This window comes from Limanda limanda, chromosome 2 (assembly GCF_963576545.1).
Source record: "Limanda limanda chromosome 2, fLimLim1.1, whole genome shotgun sequence".
Taxonomy (NCBI): Eukaryota; Metazoa; Chordata; class Actinopteri; order Pleuronectiformes; family Pleuronectidae; genus Limanda; species Limanda limanda.
The window spans coordinates 14,577,644-14,597,073 of record NC_083637.1 but is presented as its reverse complement, the minus strand read 5'-3'; the positions used below and the strand labels follow the sequence as shown (position 1 = coordinate 14,597,073).

At 41.3% G+C, this 19,430-nt stretch overlaps 1 protein-coding gene across 1 annotated transcript in view; it reads right to left on the bottom strand.

The window, feature by feature from the left end:
* dlc1 (DLC1 Rho GTPase activating protein) overlaps window positions 1-19,430 on the bottom strand; it is a 76,884-nt gene that overhangs the window by 24,751 nt on the left and 32,703 nt on the right. The gene's annotated exons all lie outside the window — the stretch shown is intronic.

The window sequence follows — 19,430 nt, the reverse complement described above, 5'->3', positions numbered from 1 at the left end:
AGGGCAAACCTCAGCAGTCAATAATGTGCAGGAAAAAGTTTTTAAAGACTCAAAGACTCATATTTAGCCTTTGTTGATCATGACTCAAAGCTGCTGTATTTAAATGGTGGTCTGGTGCCTCCTGTTCCTCTCATTTGTCTTGTTTCACCCACATAAAATCGAAGGTTAACCTCTGGCTCCCTGCGATTCCCCCTTTATTCATTTCATCCCCTGGCTCGTCTTGAGCCTCAACCACCTCCCATATAATAGGCTGCGATCGACTCGGATCTTGGGGCCGCGTTTGCATATCATTAGAAAACAGTGGAGACAACTGAGAGACGCTCCTTTGTGGGCCTAGATTAAGTCTGAAAAGCGCAAGTGGCACGGTGAATAGAGAGCTGCTGCAGGTATGGTAATGCCTCTGGCTTTGGCTTTGCCAAATGCTCCTGACGCTCAGGTCGACTCTGCAATAACAACTCATTTTCAGAGGGGGTTGGGAGGGCAGGTTCTAGGAAGTCATGATGATAATCAATTCGTTGGAAAAACACTCTGATAACCTTGTTAAACATCTAGAAAAAAGTGTCAATGTAAGGATTTTAGGCAGCAATTACAATAACAAAAGGAGAAACCTATACCTCAAGGCTATGAATTTGTATTTTCTTCTTTTTAAAGCTTTTTCTTAAAATCCAAGCTGTGGTTTTGGATACATGATTCAAAATCTCATTAAAATAAAGGCTTGATGGTAAAAGACCTAATATAGTTTTCCTGTTCCCCCCTTTCCTCTTCTAGGAAATGTTTCATCCACAGTTTTTCCTTCTCAGTGACCGTCAGTAATTGGCATGAGTTGACTGTGTTATTGTCATGGCAACACACAGGTGGTAACAGTGAAAGAGAGAAGTCACCACGTGGCAGGGACACACATGCAATCCAAAGCTTGAAGTGGTGGAGTGGGGGAGAGGATGATGCAGAAAACCCTGGCTGATGTGCCGTCTGGCTTTTGGCTGTGGTGCACCCAGCTGACAGAGGAGTCACATGTGATTCACCCAGAAGAGATGCTGTACGCTGCCAACTTTCAAAGAGCGCAACATCACGAGTCTTTACAGAGCAGGCGTTCATAAGAGGAGCCACTTATCATTTCCTATTTTTGCATGCAATTCTGCTGTGTCATCAAACCGATTCTTCACTATTTAACCCAATTATCTGACCATTGATAACAAATATGGTTTGATTCTGATGCCATGTTTTAGAGGTCCAGAAAAGAGATACAAGACACAGGATTTTCATCTGTGTTCTGTATCTATAATTTATGTGGCAGTACTTAAACATATGGCATCACAAAACCCAAACCATGAATTTATTTTAGTTATTAGTGCAACATATGACACATTGTTTAATGGGTTTAACAGTAGGGTAAACATCATCGGCATCTGACCCAAACTTAACTCATGGCACTTTATACTTGTGTGTATAGCGTTTAGCAAATAAATACGTAGACATAGAGCCTAGCATATTTCTTTAGTTGTAAATTTTGTCTGTTTCATATTTTAAGTAAAGTTATTTGATTTCCCCAAGCCTCTTATTTTCACACATACTTCACATCTGGAGGGACACAGACCGAAAACAAAGCCAACGACAACAACAATTTCAACACAGCAGCTTGACAAATTTACAGTCAATTGTTGAGGTTAAGTAAAGCACACTGTAAGTACTATGTAAACAGATAAACACCAAGATCGGTGCATACACAGGTTAACAGAAAACGTAACCTTGTGCTCATGTGTGCTCATGAAATTGAGGAAAACATTTAAATCCTAACCTGACAGAAGAACCAGATTATGAAAGGCTGTCCGTGTGTGTGAGAAAGATATGGAGGACTCAGAGAGGAAAAAAAAGCAAAGACAAGGAGAGATGAAGAGAGATTACCAAACAAGACCAAATCCCTGAGCCACAATATCCGACCACCCAGAGGTTGCATCCAAAACCCCAACCTACCCTCGCCAGAGATGAGTCAGCCAGTCTCCGCACAGACAAGGTGGGGATGTCACGCTCTTAAGTTGTTTTGTGGAGATGAGTACAAAATGATGCCAGCGGTTGTTGCTAATGGTGTGTGGTAAAATGTGAGAGATCAGACTGCCTGAATGAATGTGCCTCTACAATTTTCCTTCATCAGATCTTGTCAAGAGTTGCTTGTTTGGCTCGTGATACGCATACGGATTAAATACCCACATATAATAAGGGCTTTGGACAAAAGAGAGGAAATGCAGAGATGCATCAGTGTTACCACAGACAGACACAAGGGATTAGAGCTGGTATTAAACATAAGGAAAATTTTGGAAGGGGAAGTTTTAGTGGATTATCGCATGATTCATATAGTCAGTTTTACTCATGTCTCAAGCTGTTCTAAATGATCACATATTACATATATTGAAATAAAAGTCCAGGTGTAAAAGCAAAACCAGCCACAAACATTTTTTGTCAATAAAACGGGCCTTGTTAAGGTGTTGCTGCTGGGTTTGTTGGGTGAAGCTACTGTTGTAGGTTGTAAACTTTACAGTGTCACCTCTGACCCCCAAACACAGAAGGAGGGACCAGAGGAGAGAAATGGAGAAAGTGAGAAAGATAAATAATTAAAATAATTTATAATTTCATGAAGACACAGATGAAATGAAGAGAAGACATTGAAAAAGACAAAAAAAAGGACAGAAAATAGAGAAGTAGGAGGATGAAGATGAAAGATTCGACCCCCTGCGACAGAGAGACCTCCTCTGGGTTCGCCTTGGGGTTTACGCTCCCCTCTCCAACCATTCCTAACCCCAAACAGCGGGGCCAGGTGAGGGTCAGCGGACGGACGTGTCAGTCCACCACACACACAGACACCCAAGGCAATGTCAACAGAGACTTGAGACAAAGGAGATAACCAAATTATGAGTCTGCAAAGGTCACAGTGGCCGTCCTATAAAACAGATGAACATGTTAGGTGTGGTTGTGTGTAAATGTCTGCAGATGCCTAGACTCTGATTTCTTTATGGTTGACATAGTTGGCACCACTGGCAGGTAATAAAAAACAAGGAGGAGAAGAACATTGATGTATTAATGACATACTTTTCATTGTTTACTACATTCCTTGGTGCATGTGCTTGTAGCTTATTCAGAGGCAGGGTATAGAGGGATAGCAACTTTTATTCTGCATCTAATTGTCAAAACTTGGATCTAAAGCCTCCCGTGATAAGCTTGTGTCCTCTCCACTGATGCAGTCTGAGATAACGACTTTAACTGCTGTGTGAGTGTGTGTGTGAGTGTGTGTAAGCAAAAGCAAGTGGGTGAGTGAGAGGGGGGACTTAATCTTTTCATAACAGGAATCTCTAGAAATAGCTCATCCATGGTCTTGGGGATCAGCCCAATAAGACACTGATTCTAGAGAAAGAAAAAGAATGAGAGAGAGCATGTGCCTCCACACACACAATGGTTAGGAGGAAAGGCAGGGTGACAGAGGCCTGGACCAGCACACACACAAACACACACACAAACAAAGGAAGTGTGAGGCAGACAGCGGGCCGAATGCCTCGCCGACACCCTCTCCGGGCTTTGATGGACTGGCCACGATCACAATAGGGACAGGAGCCTAATAACACACACACTTAAACAAACAATGAGTCACCGCTGTACCGCCATTTACTTTTCATCCATGATGCTGTAGTTCTTTATGTTGGATCTTCTGCTTATCATTGAAGTTTCTCTCGTCCAACACATGCAGCACTGATGGTCTTTTTAGACCGTGCACGAGTACAAAAACAAAAACAAACTCTAAAGCAAGAGAAATTAACCACTGGACGTCTGCTGTGTGCAGGGTTAATGGGTCCTTAAGAGTCTTGAGTGTGGTTTTGTCTGCTTGTCCACTAACATGTAGACTTCACAGCTGTTTTAAATTAATGGGACTTAACTGAATAACAAGGGCAACTTTTAATTTCAGTGACACTAAGTAGGTTTAAGCATACAGTTGTAACTTCGGCCCAGTTTTCACAACCATATGTGGCTCCTGCTTAACCTTGGTTCTAAGACAATGGAGTGGAGAATTACTGGCCAACACTAATGTGCAAATGCTAAAGCAAACAGTGTGTAAGTTAGCTCATACACCAACATCTGTACACTTACACACACAGTATGCACGTGTTTGCAGAAACAGTCACTGGTTGTAGACTTACAGAACACAGATTGTATAATTCTCTAGCAGATTATATTTGCACCTTAACAGCCATGCTGCATGCAAAGTAAATTAAGAGATACAAATCATAATATAGAATTCCTTCTCTTGCAAAGGAAATTCAGTGAGAAGGTGAAAGTTTGTGGATTTTCTTTACAAAAGAAGCTCTAGATCTCGAGGAAATTCACTCATCTCTTGACTTGAACAAGATAAAGGGGCACTTAAAAAGAACACTAACATTCACACCGCTCCAAATTAGTGCTCATATTTTTCTTATTAGACATGCTTGAGGGAAAGTAGCTTGGTGAAGGTTTCGCTTGAGGCAGCGGGAAGGATTGAAGAGGTATCGCAGAACCCGGGGGCAATTGTTAGAGATTTTTAAAAAGGAAAACAACCCTGACATTTTAAATTGTATTTATAGGATAAAAAGAGGGAAGAGTAAACAGGTTGCCCACTTAAGTTGGTGAGATGATTGTGGAGAATAGGATAATGCAAAGAAAAAAGGGGAAACATCTATTCCAACTTTAGAAAGTTGTAAAAACTAAAGTGTTTTTTCTTCTGGTTGACATTAATCTCACTGCTAAAAGTCTCAACAACATTAACAGTACAGTCGTTATTTAGTTAAAGTGAACGAAAGAAGTTGGTCTTATTTATTTTTACAGGATCCAACACCGAAGAGCGTTTCAGCACATAAAACGTCACTGTGTGTGTGTGTGTGTGTGTGTGTGTGTGTGTGTGTGTGTGTGTGTGTGTGTGTGTGTGTGTGTGTGTGTGTGTGTGTGTGTGTGTGTGTGTGTGTGTGTGTCCACATTTTTCTAAGAATTACAAGAGGCGGAGGTCTGGTTGGGAAACCAACATGGATACTAGGAAAGTGGCTAATGATGCCAACCACCTGGCTGTGAAATAAGAAACACAGCAACATTTTGAACTGTGCCGTACTGCCTGGAAAGTGAGGTGTAATAATTATAGTTTAGAATTAATCTGCGCTTCACGCTCCCTGACTGTCTATACTAAACACACTGGTTTGTTGACTACAATTCAAACACTTTAACGTCTTATTTGAACTATATGACTTTGAAGGTCACAAAACCACCAAGGAACCATTCCTTACTTTCATCACTCAAATACTAACCTTAGTTAGCAAATACAAAGAGGAAAATTCAATCCCGATCCCTTGAATAACCATTTAAAAACTGGATTAGCACCCAGCAGAGCACATACATTCACAGAGGCCCCTTAAACAGTCCCCTTAAATTCAATCAGGCTTTACTATGGCAAAAGTAAAAGCACCATCCCCTTTATAAAGCAAACATGGAGAACAAATTTGAACATCTACAAATCCTTCCACTGATACAGATCATGATACTTCCAAAGGCTTCAGAACAGTAACTAAATGGCTCTTCTGGTGAGACTATTTTGTCAATGACTTTGCTCTTCTGCTTTGATTGCTCCCGTCTGTGTACCTATACAAATAAATAGACTCAAAACAGACGATACGCATTTTGAAATAGTCTCAGGTCTAAATAAATAGGTTCATATAAAGTAAATAAGTGTGGAAATGGTGCATTTATCAGACAGGATTTGTTTTACCTATGGGTACAAATAAAGTAACCTTACCTAAGCCAACCTAACCCAGTAGGCTGTTGGGTAGATTAAACAGATGACTGGTTTAAAATAATTATACTTGAACACAAATGTAACGACATGAACCCATGACAATGTATGGTCTGTTGTTTTTAACTGACATAATGATGAACTGCTGTGGATTTGGACGGAGTTGGCATAGAGTCGGAGGAGCAGGCATGGGTGTCAAACGTATGCCAGCAACCTTTCAGCAGCAGTGACTGATGGGCCCTCGGGTGCGAGATTTAAGTTGCATCGAGATGACGAGCCCTGCAGGGTTACGGGTGCATGAATGAGGAACAAGGTGGGGATGGATAAATGTTCAATGTGCAGGGAGAATGAAGATATATGACATCAGGGTGAAATAAGTGGGTGGGTGCAGCAGATGCCTGTTTTATTCTGTTTGTGTGAGTGGTATGTTATTATCCTGTGCCGGTGTCCTGCTTGTGCATCACCATACGGAGGTGTCCAATAACAAGCTTGACAATTTAAAGTGCACAGTTCTCTTTCCCCTTTTGTACGTTCTTTCCTGTTTTTGACTTCTGTCACGGACTCCTGGACGTATGAAGACCAAATTCCAATGTCACACATGTCCATTCTATCCCTCTGTCTGCAGAATCAGCCAGTGAGTAATGCAGGAAGTTCACGCTTTAGTCTTCCCTGTCCTGACCCATGACCTCCTTTGAACCTCGACCCCTCGCAAGCCACATGACAAACCGTGCAGACATCTGGGCTGTCATGACAAACACAAACCAGGTTCATCCGGGGCGATTATCGCTGATCCAGAGGCTCCTTTGGCAGAAGAGCACGGAGCAGGTTTGAGTTTCAGAGTGATTTCTACCAGCTCCCAACTTCATACGGCGTCTGAGATCTTGTGCTATTTCTCAGCAGATAAGAGGAGAGAGAGCACAGCCGCAGATGAAAGAGAGATGGAATGAATGTCAGACACACCATCTCAAATCCTATTCCAGAACTGAAAGAAGAAAAGAGATCAATGCCTGAAATAAATTTCAAAATCCTTTTCATCATTGTTGAATATATTACTTTTATAAACCTGATATAGTGATTGAAATGTTTCTACTGTTTTGATACTAAACCAACAATCTACTTACAGTAACTTAAAATATATGATTTCTTATATTCTGATTCATCCTTTAGATTAAAGGGCTTTTTGCTTTGTGTGTTGGTAATTTTCTGCCCTTCACTTCTAGCCTGACCAATCCCAGCAGGAAGGCGAACATCAGGCCGTAAATATTAACTCATTCCTCATGTGACAACCCTGACCTACTAAACTGGAGATGGACATGAGACTCATGCACTCCCGTGCGAACCTACGTATTAAAGTAGCTTTTGTAAGCGCTGACCAACAAGGAAGGTTTTTGATTATTATTATGAAGAGCATTAGTTGAGTTGGAAAAATCGAAATGTTTGTCTTTGAGTAAAGCTGACCCATATCCAGCGAATAAGAATCTAAGGAATTTGACGTATTAAGCCAAATACAAATAAGCAGAAGGGAGTGTGTTTGTATGTTTAGGTGCGTTGGGAGAAAGTGGCATCTTTGGCAGTGGACACAAACTCACTGTGAACGCCCTGATATCCTGGTTTTCTTCGTAAAAAAGAGGGCATCCTAGAAAAGTAGGACACAGGGTCAAGCAGTTTATTAGCCAAATCAAAAAGATTAATTGATAATATTGAGGAACTAAATAGCTTGGGATTCAATTCAGATTTTGGATCATTTTTACTGGTCTCTTAAACACTTTATGTGATTAGCCCTGATGCCCTGAGTCCTGCTTCAGCGACTGACTGTCTCTCCGACACTGAGACATAGCTGGTTTATTTACTTTAGGGGCTAATTGACAACACTGATGGCCTTTGTGGATGGGGGTAGGGGTGGGGTGGCTGCTTAACAGGAGCTTCAGTCAGACCTGTGTCCCCCCCCCCTCCCTCCCTCCCTCCCTCCCTCCCTCCCTCCCTCCCTCCCTCCCTCATCCCACTGCTCCTCATCGGCCCCAGTGGGATGATAGCTAAGCTCCTGAGCAGGGAGGGGGACTAATACTCTCCAGCTGGAGGTTGGCCACAGTGACAGGACCTCCATATGCCAAACAGATTGAGCTGTGGCTCTCATCGCTGACCCCTCTCTTTCCAAGACTGATGGGAGTGGACAGGAAACTTGAAACTGCAATACAGGAGAGACAGGGGCAGAAAGGCAGGATAAGATTCTGAATGACGATGTCATTAAAGGTCTAATCGGCCAAATCCACACAGAAGATGAACGCGAATAAAATATAATTATAGTAGAAGTAGTAGTAGTAGTAGTCTAGTAGAAGGTGTGATGAAAAGGAGTAGGCCAGGGAATGAAAGTGTACTGGTAGTACCTGTGATAGTTTTAGGCTTAAGCTGGTTGAAAATGTTACCACTAAAAGGAATTAAGATACATCAGCAGGGATCCTTGAATGACGCAACACAATTTCGTACCAATCGATCCATATGGTGAGACGGGAATAACCCAAATCATTATAACTCATCTTTTTAATGGAAGCATAGATATGTGCACATAAGGGAGCATTAAAAAACACTCATGGTAGTGCTATACAATTTCAGCGGATCATTAATGTATATTCAGACCTTAATTGCAATTCATGAAATTGTTATTGGGGGTATTACAAACCAGGCTAAAGAAGACAAGCAACCATTCAATCAACCAATGCACCAACCAACCAACCAAACCAACCAACCAACCAACCAACCAACCAACCAACCAACCAACCATGGTATGAGCCACACCACTAGCATGGCTAAAAATGGACTTTGGAGAAGAAACTACTTAGTTCATGCTGGGATAGTTTCCAGTCTTCCCAATATATGGACTGGAAACTGACTTAAGGTATCTTTAATGAAGTAATTTGTTAATTCTCTTAATGACAATAAAGAAAAAACATCGTCATTCCTATGTTAATTGTTTTCTCAGAGGACAACAGAGTTCTTATTATACTTGTGTTGAGATGATGTGGCCAGAGAGAGATCAAACGACATCATTGTCTAAAGACAAAAAATAATGTCTACGGCCTTTAAGAACCATACAAACAAGACAAGCTTCCTCACATTAAGTGCTGCTGGCTTAAAGGCAATGAAGCCAGAAGAGGCTGCTGGGTTACTGAGTTCGGCCTTTATTCAGCCGCAGGTCGAGGTTTTGAACTCCATCCTTAAAACGGTCATGCTCACAAAGCTTCAGACAGCCGGGCTTTTCTAGCTCACATTTCAGTGCAAGCAAACTGTTGAGAGCCTCTCACATCTTAACAGGTGGTTAAGATGACAGCTATATTGACCCTGCAGAAAGACAGGCCAAGAGAATAAAGGACCCAACATGTTTACCACTCATTATGTTTCAACAGAAAGCTATTTGTGGAAGGGAGAGACACAAGAAAAAAGAAAGGTCTAATGTCAATCAAACAAACCCTCATTTTCAAAACATTTTCAGTATGCCTTGTTCATATTATTACAGACTTTCTGCTTTATTTAATAGCCAGCGAATGATCAGGGAATTCGTTCAGAGGGAATGTTTGTGACCAGTTACGGTTTTTAGCCCATGAAATGTTGGGCAGACATTAAGTTCACTGGCCCTGACCTAAACCACACACACACACACACACACACAAAAGACATTAAGTTGTCAAAGTGTCACTTAGCCAACATGCTAATGCTATGCGCTCCAGTGCTTGTATTATACCAGCTGTAAGGAGCTAAAGTGGAGGTTGGCCTGAGCACAGAGGGTGACAACACTCAGCATGTGGCCCTGTGTTCACCCATTCAGGGTGGCAAAGGGGTTACGATCCCCGAGTGACAATAAGGTGAAAGGTCACTGGCAACAACTCTCGATCAGAAGGAGAAAGGGACATTAAATGGCTACTCAGTCTCGAGAGAGATTATGTTGAGCATGTTGGGGATCTGTGTTGAAGCTGGAAACATAAGTTTTGGCCACATCTCTCTTTGAGGTACAGAGACAGATCTATTAAAGCTCACAAAACGCTGGATGAATATGATACTACTTGGTGATTGTCCAGAGAAGAACTTGTGATGTTGCCCTCAACAATCTTTTCCTTTGAGATTCTCAGAAAATATTTTTAAAAGCCCAACAGTGGCCTAAGGGCATCCATAACTCCTTCCCCAGATGCTCACAAGAACAGCTGATGTTTGGTGCTGTTCAGCTCCAGGCTTCTAATCCAAATCCTACTGACTGATAATCAGACGATTCTCAAAATGACTCAGACATGACATTTAGGTAAATATCCCGTGTAGTCGCCAGAGGTGTTTTGTCATGGCCTAGTCATAACATTTAAGACATGCTTTAACAGATCTAACAAACTGCTTCGAAGACAGTGCAGGTGAAGGGGATATTTTGAAAATGGTCATCTTGATGGTTCCGTTTTTGTCTGTGATATGTTCTCAGCTGTCAGGGTCTTGAAGTCCTTACTAACGGAATGATAAATGCAGAATGGAAAGCATGTGGGGATGGAAAAAAATAAAATACTAAACCCAATGATCCAAAGGGGCTCTTGACCTCCTCATAAATAAGAACACCAGCCTGTTTCCTGCCTAGAGAAAATTAAAGGTCACGGGACAGGTTGCACATGAGGTGGAGGTGGGATGTCAGCCAAGTTTCCTCAAATGCCATTCCGGAGACCAATGAGTTACCTTCACAATTTCCTTCAGCAGCTAATAATGTAATAAATATTTGGAATCTGCTAAGCAAATGGCTGATCATGAGGGCTGGGCTGTGTGGACACGTCGTAAGGTCGGTGGCTACACGCAATCAACACATGGACTCTTGTGTCTGATCATTTATAGGTAAACTGCATTTAATGGCACATATTTAGGTATGCATTTATTGTGTCCTGACCCCCCCCCCCCAAACACACACACACACACACACACACACACACACACACACAGGAATATCCGGCTGTGTTTATGAATGACGCTTCACTATGTTTAACTATATCAAATATCAAGGTTAATATTTCCTTACTGTCTGTTATCAAATCTGTGTTGGGTCATCCCTATATTTCTCATGAACTTTTTGTCTCTTTACAATATACACGCTAAATAATTAACTGTGACGAACTGCTTCAAATCCAATCTCAATTTGACGGGTCAAAAATACCAACAAGATTAACTTAAAATCTCCTGTGCATTGACTGAGTAAATACAAATGGCGAAACCACTGAAACCCAGAGGCAGACACTCAGGAAATGAAGGCCCTCTGGAGAGTAAACAAACAACATACCATGAGATCAGGGACCCCAAGAGGCAGTTAAATCTCCAGAGATGAGACCGTCTTAATGGGGCAACAAAACTTGTTCTAAGTACCCATCTGGGATAAATCCTCCTGGAATGTAGCTGTTTTACAACAAATGACCAGTGACATGTCATCATGCCATCTTCCTATATCGTCTCACATCTCAGGTACTAAAACTGACGACCTTGGGCACCAAGTATTAAAGACAGCTTTGTCCTTCCAAAAATTGTGGGAACATCTTCAACATCTCCATATGGACATAAACTTCAGTTCACTGTTATTCTGACCTCTGTTTACCATCTCCCCTCAGATGGTTGTGCCGTCTGTGTGTGCATTAAGAATGCCCATACCTCCACTGTGCACACACAGGTGGTCAAACTCTCAAAGTTATACTTCTTTTTTTAAACTAGAGATCTGCATTTACATTTATGATAGTGATATACATGAATTCACCCCCCAACCTTTATTCCATGTTTTTGGAGAACTTTAGTCAATTCAGTCTCAGGCATTGAGCAAACCACAAATCACCAAACCCCCAAAGCACACATGGTCACACACCTTTAAGACCTCAACTATGTACACTGACAATGTGCTGCTGATGAAGTTACTGTCCTCTATGGGACCCAATTGTGCAAAAATAATATATCATTATTTCCTCCTCAACTCTCTTCCCTCATCTGTTTTCTCTATCCCTTGCTTTTTTAATTTCAGCACTACCAATAAACACTGCTTACAGCAGCACTCACACCAGTTCTGCTGAGAGAGGGAGGAAAGGTGTAGGAGAGGACCGGCCTGAATGTCTGCAGTGTGAAATCAGACATTCTCGAAGGGCCGAGGCAGGAGTGAATTCCACAGTGTGTGCAAATATTTGTGCACACCACTTTGGGAATCCCAGGCTTTGCCAAATCAGGAGTTCTGTGAGTGGCGGCTCAGTAAGGATCTGCGCCCCATCGCTGTCTGATGTCAATGGACACTTGAAATAGCCAGCTCATTGTTCCAGCTCAGTTATACATGGATGTTTGGGTCTGTCAAGGAGCCAAATGTTTGCCCAGGTTCTGCTCTGCAACAATCACACTACCTTCCAGCTGCATGAGCGATACACGTGGGAACTGAAATGGACAATGAGAAGTCAAGAGCGTTCCTCGAGTGGGCTACTTGTGGTATTGCTGAGAAGTTCAAGATGTCTCACTTCAGTGATGATTAGGGGAAGAGAATCAGAAATCAAAGAATGAGCTGATCAGCATTCTGCTCACAAATCAGCAGACTGGGACTGCAGCTACACACTCATAGTGCTGATGGCTCCGGGTGTATGCTGTGTATTACTCTCTCTTCTCTCTTCTGATGGGTTTAGACATTGTCCAGAGTTAATAAAAAACAAACACTGAAATGAGATGATGCTGAATGGTCTGAATGGCATTTAAGTTGGAAGCTCAAGAGCTGCTCCCAGGATCAAACATCTGTTCATGGTTCAGACTTCTGCTAAAGACAGACAGACAGACAGGCAGACAAGACAGAAATTGCCAGATCAATAAGACAGAGAGGAGTCTTATGATGAGCGAGTCAAAAGAGGCATTGAGTGAGTTCATGTGTTAAAAGGAGAAAGTGAGAAAAGTCTGAAGGACAGGGAGCGCGGTAGAACAAGCAAAGTAAACAGGTTTGGCGTGAGCTTTCTGGAGTCACTGGGTTTAGCAAAACATTCCAGAGTCTTTGAAACAAGCGGCCTTGTGAGTGCACAGGGGCAGAAACAAGGGGGCTTTAAATCACTGAACAGGAACAGTGTTGAAGGACTCTAATTCAATCATAAATATCTCCCTCACACCCACATGTCAGGTTAAATGACTACCAGTCATGTAAATAACAGCAGGATGAACAGTCAGTATTACCTGGACAAAACAGGACAAGGACAATAAGGTTCACTTACATTAATGAACTGGAGCAGACATTATATAGTGTGTTAGTAGAGTGGTTTCTCCATTTGAGATAGGTTTTTGTAAATATAAAGTCTAGTTAAATTTTGGAATATTTGAAACTGAGAAAAACCATCATTACATAAACCCGCTTAAATCATACACTGACGCATCCAATACTGCAAATGAAAAACAAGTTGATTCTGAAATTTGACAAAACATAGCATGACTATCTAGAGAACCCTTTTGGTGATGTAAAGACATGTTCTATTTTCATTATTAACTCATGAATGTGCTAAAAATATATTTATATATGTTACACCAATTAAGACATCAAAGTCCACCAAAAATACAGCTACTGGGCTTGCTTGTCACTATATCAATTCGATGTTGCTTATGTGTGTGACACTGCTGAAATATTTGGAAAAAAGGTGGAAGTGTACGAGAGTTTTATTTCCAAGGTACGGAATTAACCCTCACACCTAGATACACTGGTTCCACATGAAGTAGTTATTGAAATTCTGACTTTTAATTTATAGAATATGTTATACATTTATAATTTCCATATCATCCTTCCTGATAAACAATATTTTTTACTAACAACTCAAGTGCTAGGTTAAAAAATGCTAAATATACAGTGAAAAAAAACACAGTTGGGAAAAGACGGATGACGAGACAGAGAAAATACAGTACTGTATGTCCCTGGCATGTGTCCCACAGTCATGTCTGGTCGAGCTTGACTGTAATCTTATAGTGCACACGCATGCTAACACAGTAAAAGAGTCTGTGCAAGCTTTTAGGTATGCCCTGAATAACACACACTTACACACCCACCACACACACAGGCGCTGTGTTTTTATGACTATTTTCAGTAGGGCCACACTTCACTCGGGAGACGCTCATGGACTTCAATAACATCTCAAGCACAAACAGAGATGAGAGGAAAACTGTTCTTGGCCTACTTTTTGATATCCTCATGACAGGATGGGATTTGGGCATGAAAGTAAGACAGTGGTGCAGTTCATCTGCCTTGATAAAATAATAAGGAGGTGGTATTTATAGACACACAAACTGAGCAGCATGACCTATATGTGAAGGCATACTGAAACGTGACGTGCCTAGAGGGAACATAGCAGGCACCTTAAGCTCAAGTGACAGAATAGGCTTAATTTGCCCAAATTACGCCAATGCCATGACTACATGATAAAGTATCATAAGCAGATCTGTTATACAAAATAAAAGACACCAAAAAAGATTCAGCCATTACTGTTGGGGTCTTAAAACACTTTGCCATTAAGATGTAGATGGAAAATATCTGTTTTTAAGAGATGGAAATGTGCTGTGAGAACTTACAAGATCTCACAGGAGCTAAACCACAGTATGTGCCACAACCCAGCAAACGGCTAAGGATAATGAGTTGAAAAACAGCAAAGAAAGCCAGCCAGAGTGTTAAAAAGGGGGTTACAATAAATGAGCACAAGTATAGTTTGATTCCCAGCAGTTAAAATGCTCTTTACCCAGACCTAAATCAATCATAGACACAGTCATTACCTTCTCCAAGGAGGTCCTGCTTTCATTGCTGTTTGTCTGCCTGTTAGCAGGGATATGCAAAAACTACTCAACCTATTTTATTTAAACTTGATCGAAGGATGGGGGTATTGGCCAAGGAAGAACCAATTACTTTTGGAGTGGATTCGATCAAGAGGACAGACTTTAACGTTGCGTGATAACCGACATGTGCAGTGTATTATTTTAATTTTTTAGAGAATTTCTCAAGAAATACCTGAGAGATCCCGATGAGAAAAAGAAGGCACACTTGGATGAGTGATATATGAGTATGTGCAGTTTGGTGCAGCTTGGCTGAATTTCAGGGGACTTGGCGGAGGTATGCACTCTACTGAGTTCCATCATGTTTGTGTACATCTGCAGTTAATTCTTTCACTTTCAGTCTTAATAACTGATTAAGCGTCGGACACACCTTCCCTTCTTTGTGTGAAAGTATCTTGTTGAAGCTAATTTGTTACATGGTTGCCTGCTGCATTTTTATTCAGAGATCTCTACTGATGTCACAGTGGTGCTCCCTTTCTGACTTCCTCTTTGGGCATCCCTGAGGCGTGAAATGGCCCCGCTGGGTCCCTGAAGAGTCCTATAGGGCCACAATAGGCCCAGGACATCTGTGTGGTTGAACAGTAGGCAGTGCCCTGAGTACACCGGAACATGTCTCTGGACCTCCCACTGGCCTACCCTTAAGCCCCAAACAAAGGCCTGGTCGCCACTTAACAATAACACATTCATGCACAAGCAGGGGAACAAAGAAACAAATACACACTTGAATGCTGCCATGTAGGGATACCAAATATGTTTTTGTAAATCCAAGCATTTTATGTATTGTACTCACATGTGTTTGGGCAACACAGTGTTATGACCTTCATGTTTGACCAAACCAATACATTGAGTCCTGTTTTAAAACTCCTCATTAGGAGCACACAGGCTCTATAGATGGAGGTCATCTGGTCCACACCAATTTAGCTAAGGTGGTTACCTGTTGCCAATTTCAATTGGTACAAGGCAGGTTGTTGTCTGCCTGTGCTTGGGTAGTCATTATGTGGTCTTAAAGGCCACACCTGTGCCAACCAAGATTGGTGGAGTGGCATAGTTGAGGGTGTGGTGATGCAGATTTGGTAGTACAGTGCAATGTTGGTATTCATTTTGGCATTGCATCGTGGAACCACTCAGACTTAGCACAATGCAGGCAGTGTGTGCGCTTTTAGACAAATTCTTAATAAAAATGAGTGCAGTGTGTATATATGTTAAACCATTGAGATCTTTCACAATGTAAGAAAATTTCTAATGCTGAAGGACACAACGAAAAACAGCATGGAAGAGAAAAGTGCAAATCCCGAACCCAACGAACATTTCTGTCCCTGCAAAACAATTAGCTTTGTTTACAGTTTTACCGACAGATGATTTACCCTGAGAGAAGTTTATTGAAACATTATAGACTGTATCAAATAAAAAAAAACATAAAGCAAAAGCTTGCACATATTACGCAACATCCCAATTTTTTCCCAAACATGCTGAGCAAAGATTAAATCGACCAACCGTTCCTATTACCTTCCTTCACAAGACTTTGGAAACCAGACTGATTGACAAAGCTCTGGCTGTTATGCAATAGCTTTAGCTCGGTAGCATGATGATTGGACTAATCAACTAATTAAGCCTCTAGGTAACCAGCCAAAAAGTGGTGTAAAATGAGAACAGAAATAACCACAGCTGGAGGCAATCAATTATTACATCACACTACAATCTCAAAGTGGCCCTTCATAATAAATGAAACTCGACACAAAATGATTTTTTTCTATAAACATGACATTTAGAAAGACTGTTACACAATATCCAGGTCATGCAAAGCAAGTAAGTGCAAGGCAAGAGGGTGAGCACGTATGCGAGTGTCAGCTGAAAAAAAAAAGAAAGAACATGTCGTGCAGAAGAAGAATAATTCATGTGCTGAGAGCAGTTGATACGATTTGCTGAGCAGCTCCTGTGCGCTCGCTGCTGAGCACCGGTGGGATACGTCTACTGAATTGTGAAGTATTATGACGGAAGATGGCATTGGGGGATGGGTAACTAAGCTCCAATCATAATAACCAGTAGCCAAACTCCTGCGTAGGGAAATTATGGGGATTCATTGTATCGGCTGTAAATGAATGATTTGACAAGAGGCTTAAATTAAAGTTTAAATAGTTTGTCAGAGAAAATCCATCACTCTGTAAATCAACATGAACAACTACAAGTAAACTGAGTGTTCATGCAGCTCCAAAAAATCCAACGGAGTGAGACGTCTCAGCGTTTTGTGTCATGATTGTGGCGTTTTCCAAACTGAACTTTCATTCTGGACAGCTCAAAAAACAAGGTGTATGAGGGGAACTTCCAAAAATTATATTAATTCAATATGTTTATGATTAATGTAAGTAAGTAAGGATCGGAATCATTCTTGGCAGATACCCAATATTAAAGACCCAGATCTGGGACACAAAAACTTGATCAGGACATGACTTGTAATGAATACAAAGTAATGAATATGTTTTTCTGTAATAGAAAATATGTGTTTTTCTAAAAAGAGAGACATTGGATTGCTGGTGTGTGTGTGTGTGTGTGTATGTGGCAGCTGCATTATACTAACCAATATTTTTTTTATTTACTTTATTTTGTGTACAGAACGTCCAAAAGAATAGCCTACAGGTAAAATAATGGTTATATTTTTGTGGCGCAAGTTACCTCATCATCATAGTGTAAGCTGATCCCAAATCCGTATATGACAAACTTGAGGACTTGATTGGAGTGATTAATGAATGAGTAAATATTTACCTGAAAGATAAGATGACAGATTATGTCGTTACTCTCTTGCTCTTGTTTTATCTGCACTGATTCCAGATAACCTTTGACCCTTTTGATCCTATAGCGCAAAGCGTTTAAAACAGAGCAGAAGACATGCCACTCATTCCAGGTTCTGCTCTGTTCTAATGAGTATTTGCTGACTCAAAATATCAGTATTAGAAATATACGTTCTATAAATCACTTGGCCAAATTGTGATTCTTGAAGCAACGAACCAAGCAGCATAAGAGGAATCAGGGGACAAGTCATCAAAAGGCGTTGATGTTTGCAGGAAGAGAGAATCCTTTACCTCTGGTAAACTGATTATTCTCCAAATTTTTAATCATGAGTTGATGAAAAGCCTGGACATCACTGCCTCAATGGTAAAGTATATGTTACTGTTGGAAATTCATAACTTTGGCCTAAAGCAGGAGATCAGGAAAAAAGGTTGTCTGCTGAAAGCTTGGGCCTCTTAACTTCCATTCATACACCTTCACTGGGTGTATGAATGGAAGTTAAGATCACTTCAAGAACAGCAAGAAACTCTGTGCTGAAATAGGGGAGTGGATTCAAGGGGGCTTCCAAGACAATAGCCGGACGATGTAGTGATCTATTTGATGACGTCTCCAGTGGACACTGAGCACAAAGACTGGGAGTGACATCTGTTTTTTGTCAGTGGATAATCTCAGTGTTAGGTGACCCATGTTTTCCCCTTCAGCTGTAAACATGCTTAAGTAAATATGTGATGTGCTCATAGGTACGACAAGGTACCTTCAGGTTGTGTGATGCTGCACTGAAGGGACGTGAAGTCTGAGAGCATGGTGTGTGACATTAGCCAATGTCATGTGCCCCGAAGGATCACATATACTCAAACTCTGTTTTCCTCACAAGTTAGCTCAAGACCATGACGTCATATTTAATTGCTGTCGTCTCCAATGACGTAAGGTGGAATCATATGTAAAATACAGCTTAAAATGTTGCTTAACAAGTCTGCATGGTGACAAACACCCTGACTGAGAACATCTTCAAGTATCTTGGTACAGTGCAATGTGTTCAAGCACTTCATGGCCAAGAACACGGATTGAATTTATGTACATTAACCGGAATGGCACTCAGTGGAGTGCATATCTCCCCAAAGTCCTGACGTCCCTTTATGAAACCACATTTAAACTCACTAGATTTGGATTTTTATTTGGATCTGCACCAAAACATGCAACCTCATAAATATCAGTCCTCTAAACATGCCTGTTTTTTCATCGAAACCCATGAATTATAGTAATTAGATCCTGTGATAATTCTTTGACCCACATTTCGACTCTTTCATGTGGGACAGTGAGCTATGTGGCAACAGCCTGAAACATCCTGGACAGTGTTTGTTGCTGGTTATTTATCACTTGGCTCTCTATACTTCAATAGAAGAGGTTAGGCCACAGGGCATTGACCTTTGGATTCAGTGAAATAACTGTGTTACCTCCTTTGAAACAAGCAACCAGCACCTGTACCGACTTGGAAGGTGTCAGGATTTCAAAGAGCCAAATGTCATCTCCATCTTAATCCTTCAAAATGATCATAACTCTTTAAAAATGGCTTGAGCCTGTAGATCTGTGAGCAACGTTCTTCAAGACCATGCAATCCATTTACTTTGCTACTGCTTTTATAAGATAGAGAACTATCTGTATTATTTAGAGACAAGCTGCTGGAGCAGTTATAGCCAGGGAGTTGGAAGTGTATTCTAATGGATTCAGTCCTGCGTGTGGACGACCAGCTCATTAGTAATACATGGGGCCAAACTAGTAAGCAACTGTGGTGGAGGCAGGTAAGAGGGACAACTGAATTTTCAAGATCTGATATACTTAGAGAAATGCATCTATGTAACCACAGATCCACTAAAAACAACTGAGGTCAGATGCAGACTATCCCTGCACCCATCAGCTGCGGCATCAACACATCCATTAAATCCTATCTATTGATCTGCCATGTCAGAGACACAGTTCACTTTACTAATGCCTTGCTGTGTGTTCTGTATTCTCTCTGAGGCCATGACGGTGC